Consider the following 13414-nt stretch of genomic DNA (forward strand, 5'->3'; position numbering starts at 1 on the left):
AAAATCCTAAAATGAATGTTCATTTAACCCTAGGAGTAGGTTGAACATAAGCGTATAAGAATGCATTTGAAAATATTTCAAGCTATGAAGTTTAGTAGGCAGGTAGGAGTAAACAGGTCTTTGTGACCTAGCTAGTTATTATCTTTTTCATAAGATCCCTTGAAAAAATTAAAGGATATAAATTTATAAACTCTATGGAAAGTAAGCAATAACCTTTGAATAGGATTCCATAGAAATATGGAATCTATGTCTAAGAAAGTATAATAGAGTTTAATAGAGAATTTTTTATATAGTTTTCAAAGTAACATAAAAGAATATTATTCCTAGAATGATAATTTATAGGCAGACTTTCTTTCCTTATTGGCATGCAATTAGGACTCTTCCATCTGTCTGTCACATTGATACATCATCTAAATTACGGGCATTGATGCATTACCAATATGTCCTCACATGGCTCCCAAGCCTCTGGAGACAGTTTCACATGCGTCATTTCAAGACATTTGGGGAAAGTTAATTCAGCCTTGCTGTAAACTGCAGCTAAAACTTTCCACTTCGTGGACTGAAACTTGTGCTGGACTTCCCATCCCAGTCTGGTCATTTTCTGTTACTTTTTTTTTTTTAAATAAAAGCTCTATTTCAATTTCAAATTCTGAATATTTCTTTCATAGTATTTGCTATTTCATTTGCTTAAACAAGGGTGATAAAGATAGTATCTTTCCTTAATTACACCCTGACAGCTGAAGGTTTTTTTGTATGTACATGTTCTTATAGCATACAATAATTTCACTGATTATAAGCCATTGCCTGGTCCTCTATTATCTGAAGGCTTTTTAACACAAATGAGATTTTTAGACTCCACAATCTATTATAATTTTGAAAGATGATTTACCCCCATATTAAACAGGCTTGTAGTTTTCTAAGTATAATTCATACCAGTATTTGAGGATCTGTTATACTACTTATTACATCCATTGTCAGTATAAAATGAGAAGCTCACGCTGTAAATAAGAATTGGACTGTATAACTTAGCCTACTGAAAAACCTTGTTTAATCAAGTTCATTTTCTCTTAGGTATCCTATTTCTCATTGTGTATAATTAAACGTAACTGTCCAGCAACTATAATGTTAACAACAGAGATGAACTGCAGTATTAAATTTATACATAATCCACTATTTGTTTATAATAATAATCTGCTATTTATCTGTAAACAGTAAAATTTGATTTAATTGTTCATTGAGATACATTTTGTTATAGTGACTCTAGTTTTTAGGGCATCATGACATAAATCCAAACACTTCTAAATAGTTACATCATATATAAAATTAACAAGAATGGGGAAAAATAATTAATTGAATTAATTGTAAGAAATAATAGCTCATGTTGAAGATGGCAGTCTTGGTGAAAACATCTGCTTGTTTTCATCACAGTGGTTGATACACATTGCTAGTACTCTGTTTTTTTATCTTAAATTATTATTTTTCTGTAGTAATGTTTGATAATCTTTCAGTCCAAGTTTTTATACATGTAATTATTTCACCAAAGGAAGAAAGAAATACAACACAGTTGTGAAAATTTAGCACTACATAAAACTGCCTATCTGCCATGATACCAAATACCACCAGGATGAATAATACATCCAAATTTTCTTTTATTTTCTTAGTGTCATACCGAGGCTGGAAGATGCACCAATGCCTACTAAACAGTGAGGAACGACCTATTTTGTGTTGGAATCATCATCTTTAAGGTGTGAACCACCCTGAACTTACTGCAGAGCCTTCAATTGTCATTTGAGAGAGGTGCTGATTTCAGGCAACATTTCTGGTATAAATTCCAAACCAGAGACACTTCATCTTGATTTGTGATCTTTTTAGAAACTTTTTTCTTTAAAATCAATACTACATTTTTACTCATGTAACGCAGATTTCCTCTTAGTTAATATCTCACTCTTTCTTAGCCACTTTAAGCAGCTGACATGGCCAGTAATCATTTATCCCTGACATGGTCAGTAATCATTTATCTAACTTTACCCCAAGTGAATGAACTCTGGTGCACAAGGACTGTATTGACTTCCTTTTGTCTATCTATTGATCTAACTGTAGCCAACTGTTTTGAGCATCAATGACTTTGTTCCCTGGTTTGCTAAAGAAGTAATCCATAAGTGCTGTGGATATTAACTATCAGAGATGACATTGCTCAGGGAAAATAAACACTCACTTTTCTGTTGTTATAAACTATTGCTCTGAAAAACATGTTGGATTGCTGCTTGTTCATATAAATTTCCATCTGGAAAGCAAAACAGTCTTGCTCAAGTCATTGGACAAATATCTGATGTACTGCCTCTGTGTTGGTGTTACCCTCTTGTCCTCTGTCTTGCTCAAGGTACATACAAGAAATTTGACATATCACACCTCTGTAAAATTTTGTGTTATAACAAATTGATTTAGGTTGTTAAAATAATTTCTCATGTAAACATTTATTTCTTCACGTCCTATTATTCCAGTCGCTAGTATTCACTATTAAATCTGTGTTAAAATCAATTGTGAATGCTCAGGTTTGTCTCCAGATGTGGAAGGTTTGCAGATCTTGGCAGCCAGTTTGTGCTCTGCTGAACACACAGAGTTGGTGACAAGAATTGCAGGAGAATAAACTGAAACAATTCTTTAAAATTTTCTTGATGAAACACATAGAAAATGCGGGAGATTGCTCAGTATCAACAGCTGTAGGTTGCTCGAACAGAGATCTCACCAGAGCTGCTCTTTTCCTAAATAGTCATGCATTTTGCTTTCAGCAGCTCTCCATAATTTTGTATGTACTTTTTGTTCCCACTATCAAGGTTCTGTCTTTTACAGATTTAGTTCACCATTCACATCAGCCTGCATATTGCTCACCTTTCCTACTATGCATGTCCTCATGTCCTCCATCAGCCACTCCTGTTGCATGTGCTTGACTGCCCACCCCTGCCAGCCCCTTGTTTGCTCCTTCTTTCTGCAATACTATAGTTCATCACAAGTTCCTCAGCTTTATGAAACCTGGCTATCGTTACCAGACTGTGGTGGTTTAAGCCCTGCCAGGACTGGAGACCACGTTGCTGTTGCCCCTCCCCCACCCTCAGCCAGTCAGGCTGGAAGTGAGGCACAAACCCCGGGTTAAAATAAGAAGAAATTTAATACAACAGTGTGATAAACAATCTGAACAACAACAGTAGCAATGGTAACAACAATAAACAGCAATAACAGTGAACGAGACAAAAGATATACAGAGAAATACCGCAAATGGTTACGGAACAAGCCTGCTGTCAGCTCCCCTTCACCAAAGCCACCAAGGAAAAAGTTCTCTTGCTCCTGCCCCTGGACCTGACTTCAGCATGGTATGAATAACCCGGCTGGAGATCCCTTCCTCTGCTCTCTCTGCTGGGGAAACTTAACCTTATCGTAGCTTGAACCAGGACACAGACATGCCCTAAATGAAATCTCTACAGAATGCCTATGGGGTCTTTTCTATTGAGGTCCTGACCAGGTGATGACAAAGCATGCCCACCCATATGACTGCATTCAAAAACCTTGGCAAAAGCTGCTTTTGCTTTAGATCTCACACTTACATTTACTGAGGAAAAAAACCCAAAACACACCAACGAATTTAAACCAACACAAGACAGTGAAGCATTTGCGTAAGGTTAGGAATGAATTTAAAAATTTGTTGAACCAGGGCCTAAATTAGTGAGCCCAGATGAAGAAAATTGCCAGCCGATTTTTTCTGGGACATTTAAGAGTTTTCATATATCAAACTTCTTTCCAAATCATGCTATTAGACATCTTGTCCTTTCCATATGGGCCTGAAGACCAGACTCAGTGCCTGCTGGAACACTGTGGAGACTGGGTGAAGAGAGATTTGTCCTGCATTATGATTTTGATGTCAGGAGAACAAGATGGCCATGGCCCTTGCTGGAAGCCTAGGTAGCACTTTCAGGGAACATGAATTTGAACTGCCTGTGAAGGAAACATGAAGGTCAAGTCTCCAGGCTCAGAGTATACACGGCCTTGTGTCATGTCTGAACTTACCAAGAGTGCAGTAAGCATCAAAGTTAGCATCAAATGCTCAAAAGACATCCTTTCCCACACATCAGTTAGAATACGCTATACATCCCTAAATAAGTATGATTGCAAATAAGGATAAAAGTACTGAATAGAAAGTAGCAGTTATCAGAATACTTCATATTGCTGTAATTGGGAATAGAATGCAGCATCTACTGTTGGAAGCGAAAATGAAATGCGTCAGCTGTAGATGTTCCAGGTTTGTGTGCTGTGTGTAGCTGTACAGTAGTAGACCTGTATTTTTGTATTTTCCTGCTTTTTCTATTAAAACCTGAATTTAGGACCTTATTCTATGGACATCCCAACAATAAATCATAAGAGCTGGCTGGCCTACTTTTGTCCAAATCAATGATCTATTGATTTGATGATCTTAATGGAAGCCTTCTGCAGTCCAGAAGACTTTGGTCACTTTCTGAAAAATAAAGAAGAACCCAGATTTACAAACTGTCTTTGTTTTAGCTCCACAGTGAAATCATGAAAAAATGTCTAAAATACTTTCATAATATGGAATTATGTCGACTCAAATGTCCACATTTCCAAATTTGTCATGATGGAAAATTGATCCCCACTGTGATCTGTCCTTGGGTAATGTGTGCTTCTGTGAGCAAAGTCTCAGAAAAGACAAGAAAATCATAAACTCCTCAGCAGTACAAGTTGAACAATATATTCATTCTAGTATTTCTCACTTTTTAAGGATAGTAATAAATGTATCTTGAAAACTTTCAGTAATGTTTATAAAGGGTGTTAAGAAACTATCTCTTTATTTCTCTCATGACACTACTTGTAAGACCTCGATGGGCTTTTACTTGGGGCTCTTCAATTATGAAAGGCTAAATAATCTTCAGATAACAAAGTAATGTGGGGAAAAAAAGATGTATGATTGTCCAATACTTGCATGCAAGCAAGCTGGATGAAGGCATGAAAACCACACAGCTGCTATTTAACGGGATGACAGTTTCTCCATTGTAGAAGTGTTTCTCAGCGACTAGGAAAAAGACCCAACAACCTCCAGGAGCTGCTTGTCCCAAATGCCGCTATGTGGATGGCTATACCTTCCTTGTGAGTCATGGTGGAAGGTGAAAGGTTGGAAAACCCTGTGGGAATGCCAGTACTACCCTAGTGGCTGGAGTGATGGAAGCAAGCTGGATGAGGAATGGAGAAGGAAAAACATCCATAACAGTTTATGTGTAAGGCTGTATCACTGCTAATCTAGTGAGCACCTTCAACCCTTTAAAATCTTAATAGTGTAGAAACCTAAATAGAACCAAGAAATGGAGGTCCAGCCCTCAGAGATGCTAAAATCCTCTGTTCCTGCTTAGGCTTTCCTACTAACATCAGTGGGTGCTGAGGGTAACAAATGTGAAACTTGAAGCTCAACAGCCTGGTCAAAATGCAACCGGAAGGAGCATCTTTGTTCCACGGGTCTTGGATCAGATGCCTGTCTGGCAGGAGGGTACACAGGTTGCTTGAAAATGTGAAACAGTTGTTAACTGCAAGTGGCAGTTTTCTATATGAAGTGGTAGATATAAGCCTCTTGTCTGCAAAAATAATTTGTTTGATATGCACTTATGTCCTGGTTCAGCTGGGATAAGGTCAAGTTTCCCCCAGCAAAGAGAGAGGGGGAAGGGATCTCCAGCCGTGTTATTCATACCATGCTGACATCAGGTCCAGGGGCGGAACATTTTCACCTTGCTCTTTGGCGGGCTCGGTGGCGGGAACCCTTTGTCCGTAAACCAGCTAGCGGTATTTCTCTGTATATCGTTTGTCTTGTTCACTGTTATTGCTGTTTATTGTGATTATCATTGCTACTGTTGTGGTTCAGATTGTTCTATCACTCTGTTGTATTAAATTCCTTGTTACTTTACCCCGGGTCTCTGCCTAACTTCCAGCCCGACCGGCCGCGGGTGGGGGAGGGGCAACGGCAACGTGCTCTATGATCCCGGCAGGGCTTAAACCAGCACATTAAAAATTGACGCACCAACGTGGGGCAGACCCTGACCAGAGTGTGATAGAGCAATCTGTTTTGTGTAATCTTTCTGTTTGTATTCGTGTTTATTTGATAAGAAAATATTTACAATGCTGGCCCATTTGCTTGCGTGGTGGGGCTGGATTAATCCTTATATCCAGTGTATAATCCCAGTGGTGGTGTTTGTTATCAGTGGAAAATGTGCAAAGGGTCTTATGTTGTTATACTGGTTATTGAAGGCTTATGCTGCCTTTGTATCGCTGTGCGGGGGGGCAGGCCGGTACCAGTTTGCCGTTTGGGCTTTTGTTAGGGGTACCACCCCCGCTGTGGGTGAGCCAGGGGAAGACATCCTCTCGGTTTTGGGGAGTTTAAATTATTCTTGGAGCCTGCAGGCCAGAGTGATTGTGGCACAATGCTTTCTGAATGTCTGGCTGATTTCGGTTTTGGCCATGTGGTATTTCTCTAACAATAGCAGTGCCCGGAAACCTGCCCCGAGGTCAGATAATAGTGAGTGGCAAGGGGTGTGGGAAAAGATGGGCAAAGGCCTGAGTCGGTGGGCACCCCCAATGCTTTGGAACTTCACTCCTGAGCAAATGCTGAGCCCTGAGAAGCTGATGGAGTGCTTAGAAAGGGTGTGTTACCAAATTGGCAAAACCCAGGAGACACAAATCGCTGCAATGTGTTGGGGACTTGCCCATGCATACCGTGTCCTCTTTAATACCACCCACTGCCCTCAAAGGGAAGGAAAGGCCACACAAACAATATCTGAACCGGGGGCACAGGCAGAGCCAGTCTCAGTCACCTCCACCAGCACAGCGACTGATCCAGAGAGCCAGCCAGTGCCAGTGTCAGTCGCCCCGATACAGAAAACAAAATATACCAGAAAGTCAGTTCGCAGAGTGAGGGATGAGGATGAGCCAGGCCCATCAGGGGAACAGGAGGAAGGACCAGAGGTGATCGTCTGATCTCTGTCCCCGACTGAGCTGGAAGATATGCGGAGAGATTTCGGCCGCCTGGGAGGCAAGCAGATTTGCACCTGGCTGCTCCGATGCTGGGACAATGGAGCCAGTGTTTTTGAAATGGAGGGGAGAGAGGCCAAGCAGCTGGGATCTTTGGCCAAGGATGCTGGCATTGATAGGGAAATAGGGAAACAGACTCAAACCCTCAGCCTTTGGAGGCGACTCCTGCTCAGTGTAAGGGAGAGGCACCCCTACAAGGATGATATCCTATGTCAGTTAAGGAAATGGACCAGCATTGAGAAAGGCATCCAGAACCTCAGGGAACTGGCTGTGTTTGAGATGATCTATGGTGATCTGAATGATGAGCAGTCACCCATGGACCATGTCGAAAGCTCCTGAAGAGCGCACCAGAAGCACACTCGAAAGCATTGGCAATAGTGTCCTGGTGGACAGACACCCACACTCTAACAGGGGATGGAGTGGTTGGCAAGCTCCGGCAATATGAGGGAAATCTCCCTTCATCTCAGCATTCCTGGGTCTCAGCTGTGGAGGAACTGTCTCAGAGTGTCCAGAAAGTGGAAGAGGACATGTCCTACGTTACACCCGCACGAGCTAATGTCTCAGCCATTAGAAGTAAACGTTTCCCCACCCAAGAAAAAGGCAGCAGAAGGTACACACCACGAGGCACCCTGTGGTTTTTCCTCCACGACCATGGAGAAAACATGAGGAGGTGGGATGGACAGCTCACTGCTGCCCTGGCTGCACGAGTAGAGCAGCTGAAAGGGAAGACCATCACAAAAGGGGAGTCCTCCAAGAGGAGCGCAGCTCCAGTGTCCAGTCAGAAAGCCCCCAGACAGACTAGAATGGCCAACGTTATGTCTGACCCTCTTGAGGGGACCAGTGAATCACTCTTACAAGAAGTGAGTGATGATGAGCAGGATTAGAGGGGCCCTGACTCCAGCCAGGTGGAGGAAAGGGATAATCGGATTTACTGGACAGTATGGATCTGATGGCCTGGCACGTCAGACCCACAAGAGTATAAGGCTTTGGTGGACACTGGCACACAGTGCACCCTGATGCCATTGAGCTACAGTGGGGCTGAATCCATCTGCATCTCCGGAGTGACAGGGGGATCCCAACAGCTGACCTTACTGGAAGCTGAAGTGAGCCTGATTGGGAAGAACTGGCATAAGCACCCCATTGTGACTGGCCCAGATGCCCCGTGCATCCTGGGCATAGACTACCTCAGGAGAGGGTACTTCAAAGACCCAAAAGGGTACGGGTGGGCTTTTGGTGTAGCTGCCCTGGAGGAGGTTGAACAGTTGTCCACCTTACTGGGCCTCTCAGAGGATCCCGCAGTGGTGGGGCGGCTTAAGGTTGAGGAGCAGCGAGTGCTGATTGCTACCAGGACGGTGCACCGGCGGCAGTACCGCACCAACCGAGATTCCCTGGTCCCCATCCATCAGCTGATCCATCAATGAGAAAGCCAGAAGGTGATCAGCAAAACTCACTCACCCTTCAACAGCCTTATAAGGCCAGTGAGAAAGTCTAATGGCCAATGGAGGCTGACTGTGGACTACCGTGGCCTGAATGAAGTTACGCCAGCAATGAGTGCTGCAGTGCAGGACATGCTAGAGCTCCAGTATGAACTGGAGTCGAAGGCAGCCAAGTGGTACGCCACGATTGACATTGCTAACACGTTCTTCTCCATTCTGATAGCGCCAGAGTGCAGGCCACAGTTTGCGTTCACTTGGAGAGGCATCCAGTACACCTGGAATCGATGGCCCCAGGGGTGGAACCAGAGCTCCACCATTTGCCATGGACTGGTCCATACTGCACTGGAGAAAGGTGGGGCTCCAGAACACCTGCAGTATATTGATGACATCATTGTATGGGGAAACACAGCCAAGGAGGTCTTTGAGAAAGGGAAGAAGATAATTGAAATCCTCCTGAAGGCCAGCTTTGCCATTAAGCAAAAGGAAGTTAAGGGGCCTGCAAGGGAAATTCAATTCCTAGGAATAAAAATGGCAAGATGGGCGTTGCCACATCCCAATGGAGGTGATAAACAAGATAACAGCCATGGCCCCACCAACCTCTCAAAAGGAGACTCAGTCTTTCCTGGGCGCTGTGGGGTTCTAGAGGATGCACATCCCGAACTACAGCCTGATTGTGAGCCCTCTCTACCATGTAACCCGCAAGAACAATTTTGAATGGGGCCCTGAGCAACAACAATCCTTTGAACAGATTAAACGAGAGATTGCCCAAGCAGTAGCCCTCGGGCCAGTCTGGGAAGGGCAGGAGTTTAAGAACATGCACTACACCGCAGCCGGGGAGAATGGCCCTACCTGGAGCCTCTGGCAGAGAGCACCTGGGGAGACCCGAGGCTGACCTCTAGGCTTTTGGAGCTGGGGATACAAAGGCTCTGAAGCTAATTATACACCAACTGAGAAGGAGATACTGGCAGCGTACGAAGGAGTTCGGGCTGCCTCAGAAGTGGTCGGCACTGAAACACAGCTCCTCCTGGCACCCCGACTGCCAGTGCTGGAGTGGATGTTCAAAGGAAAGGCCTCCTCCACGCATCATGCAACTGATGCCACGTGGAGTAAATGGGTTACACTGATAACACAACAGGCTCGAATAGGGAACCCCAGCCGCCCAGGAATACTAGAGGTGATTACGAACTGGCCAGAGAGCAAAGATTCCGAGATGTCACCATAACAGGAGGTGACACGTGCTAAGGAGGCCCCACCATATAACGAGCTGCCGAATGAGGAGAAACAATATGCCCTGTTCACTGATGGGTCTTGTTGCATTGTGGGAAAACATCGACGATGGAAGGCTGCTGTGTGGAGTCCCACGCGACGGGTCACTGAAGCTGCTGAGGGACAGGGTGAATTGAGCCAGTTTGCAGAGGTGAAAGCCGTCCAGCTTGCTTTGGATATTGCTGAGAGGGAAAAGTGGCCGAGGCTCTACCTCTACACCGACTCATGGGCAGTGGCGCATACCCTGTGGAAATGGTTGCAGCAATGGAAGCAGAGCAACTGGCAATGTAAGGGTAAAATTGTCTGGGCTGCTGAAGTATGGCAGGACATTGCAGCCTGTGTGGAAAACCTTGTTGTGAAGGTGCGCCATGTGGATGCCCATGTACCCAAGAGTTGGGCCACTGATGAACATTGACACAACCAGCAGGCAGACCAAGCTGCTAAGATTAGAGTGGCTCAGGTGGACTTGGACTGGCAGCGCAAAGGTGAACTATTCATAGCTCGGTGGGCCCATGAGACCTCGGGCCACCAAGGTAGAGATGCAACATACAGGTGGGCTCGAGATCGAGGGGTGGACCTCACCATTGACACCATCGCAGAGATCATCCACGGATGTGAGACATGTGCTGCAGTCAAACATGCCAAGCGGGTGAAGCCCCAGCGAAATGGAGAGCGATGGCTGAAATAGAGATATGGAGAGGCCTGGCAGGTCGACTACATCACACTGCCACAGACCCGCCACAGGAAGCGCCACGTGCTCACAATGGTGGAAGTAACCACTGGATGGCTGGAAGCTTACCCAGCGCCCCACGCCACTGCCCGGAACACCATCTTGGGCCTTGAGACCCAAGTCCTGTGGCGACACGGCACCCCAGAGAGAATTGAGTCAGATAACGGGACCCACTTCCGAAACAACCTCATAAACGCCTGGGCAGAAGAACACGGCATCGAGTGGGTCTACCATATCCCCTACCACGCACCAGCCTCTGGGAAGATCGAGCGTTACAATGGACTGTTAAAAACCACGTTGAAAGCACTGGGAGGTGGGACCTTCAAAGACTGGGACATGCATCTAGCAAGGGCCACCTGGTTAGTCAACACAAGAGGATCTGCCAGTCGAGCTGGCCCGGCTCAGTCGAAACCTCCACGGGCTGTAGATGGGGATAAAGTCCTTGTGGTGCGCATGAGGAATATATTGGGAAAAATGGTCTGGTTTAATCCCGCGCCAGGCAAAGGTAAAGGCAAACCCATCCACGGGATTGCTTTTGCCTAAGGACCTGGGTGCACCTGGTTGGTGATCCAGGATAATGGAGAGGTCCGATGTGTACCACAGGGGGACTTGATTCTGGGTGAGAACATGCCGTAAATTATGCTGTGCCTGTGTAAATTATTACTTTGTTATTGTTAACTGGTAAATGTCAGCTGGACATGATGCAGATGGTATAGAATAAAGGGGTGGATTATGTCCTGGTTCAGCTGGGATAGGGTCAAGTTTTCCCCAGCAAAGAGAGAGGGGGAAGGGATCTCCAGCTGGGTTATTCATACCATGCTGACATCAGGTCCAGGGGCGGAACATTTTCACCTTGCTCTTTGGTGGGCTTGGTGACGGGAACCCTTTGTTCATAAACCAGCTAGCGGTATTTCTCTGTATATCATTTGTCTTGTTCACTGTTATTGCTGTTTATCGTTATTATCATTGTTACTGTTGTGGTTCAGATTGTTCTATCACTCTGTTGTATTAAATTCCTTGTTACTTTACCCCGGGTCTCTGCCTAACTTCCAGCCCAACCGGCCGCAGGTGGGGGAGGGGCAACGGCAACGTGCTCTACAATCCCGGCAGGAGCTAAACCTGCACAACTTACTATCTTCAAAGTGCAGATGAAACTTTTATATAAGTTGTTTAAAAATTTTTTTAACATTGCATTTGGAATTAAACTGCTGATGACAACAGTCAAATGGCAGGATTTCAAGGACAGTATCAGGTATAATAATCTTGTTCAAATTACAGTTTTTTATTTAAGCAAAACTTTTCTCTTACTGAGAATATTATTATGCATTCATATTTTCATCTTATTAGTTTATGTATACAGCTACTAACTTATTTGCATGTTATAAGAATTTTACTTTATATTTAGCAAACAAATGGCATCCAAGCAATTTTGGATTTAATTTGATCAATATTTAATGAATTATAATTATCATTACAACTCAGAGTTTTGCACTGCCATATATTGCTGCATAATGTTTAATCAAGGGGAGAGAGAGAGAGAGAGACTAAAATATAACTGCAAAAGAGCTATTGAATGTGTGCTAAAGAAATGTAGTGGGATTATTAACTAAATTACGGAGGTCTAATTTAATAATTTTTCTAGTTACCACTTTAAAATTAAATTCCAAGATTATTTCCCTAATTTATATTTTTAAATATCTGCAATATTTATTTTAAAAATATATAGAAAGAGCAAAATTCCTTTGTGGCATCAATGTTTGAAATCATCGCATCACTAGCAAAAACTTCTAGGTTCTCTATCTGCAAAAATGAGAATAACATTTCTGCAATTTAAAAAAACGATCTGCCTATATGGACAAATAACACAGACAGTAGACTTTGCTTATACATTACTAAAATATAGTTATGTAAATACTGTGGGAATCAGACAAACCATTTAAAGTTAATGTACCTGAAGATAGTGAAATGGTTCATGACATTTCATGAAAAATGTATGTTTAATATTAAAACTCTTTTTACACAAAGTAAAGACATATTTTCTTCATAAATGCAGGTGATTGTTTGTACTTGATTTCCAAATTTTTTGGTTAACTAAAACTTATGAATTGTGAAATACTTTCTCTGGTACTGCATGCTAGATATAAACACATGTGTAGAAACAACTTTTGAACAGGAAGCCTGGAAAAGGAAGAGTCTAAAAATTTATGTTTCACTTTAAAACAAGGGGTTTAGAATATGCAATTATGGGGTTTGAAAAAAACCTTATGTACAACTATTTGGAATAAATGATATGCTTTTTGTTTTCAGGTGTTTCTGAGGAAGGTAGAGCAAGACTGTCCCTGTGTGATACAACATCTAGAGACGTGGATTAATTACAAGCATGTAGGTGCAGCGCACCTCCGCAGAGTGCTGCTGCCTTCAGAAGTGTTTGCACCTTGAGCCTGAGCACTGAGCTTCTGCCTGGGCTCTTGCTGTTACCTGAAAACAGGATGATGATGCTCCTCACCCACATGCTTGTGGCTGTTGTTTTTACTGACGGTGACTGATAACTCCAGGTAATGGAACATACATTGAAAACCCCAATTTATTGTCTTTTATTAGACAATTATTTGTTTACTTCAAGTGTAATTTAAGGCTAAGAGTAAGTTTCAAGATTTTACCCCTATGGGCAGTTTCCTGTGAGAAATACTTATCTAGGGATCTGGTGAAATTTCTGCCACTTGAAATCTTTAGATCAGAATTGAGTATGTGGCTAATATATGAATACATATGTGAGTTGCACAATGAGTTATAGTTACAGGGAGGAAATTACTGAACGGAGTCCTGTGGTCTTCAAGGTGTATGAAGTGCCATTTGGGTTATAAAAAATGAGTCTACCCTGGTCTTAAAGCTAGTAAGCTGTAAT

This window comes from Athene noctua, chromosome 5, assembly GCF_965140245.1.
Source record: "Athene noctua chromosome 5, bAthNoc1.hap1.1, whole genome shotgun sequence".
Taxonomy (NCBI): domain Eukaryota; kingdom Metazoa; phylum Chordata; class Aves; order Strigiformes; family Strigidae; genus Athene; species Athene noctua.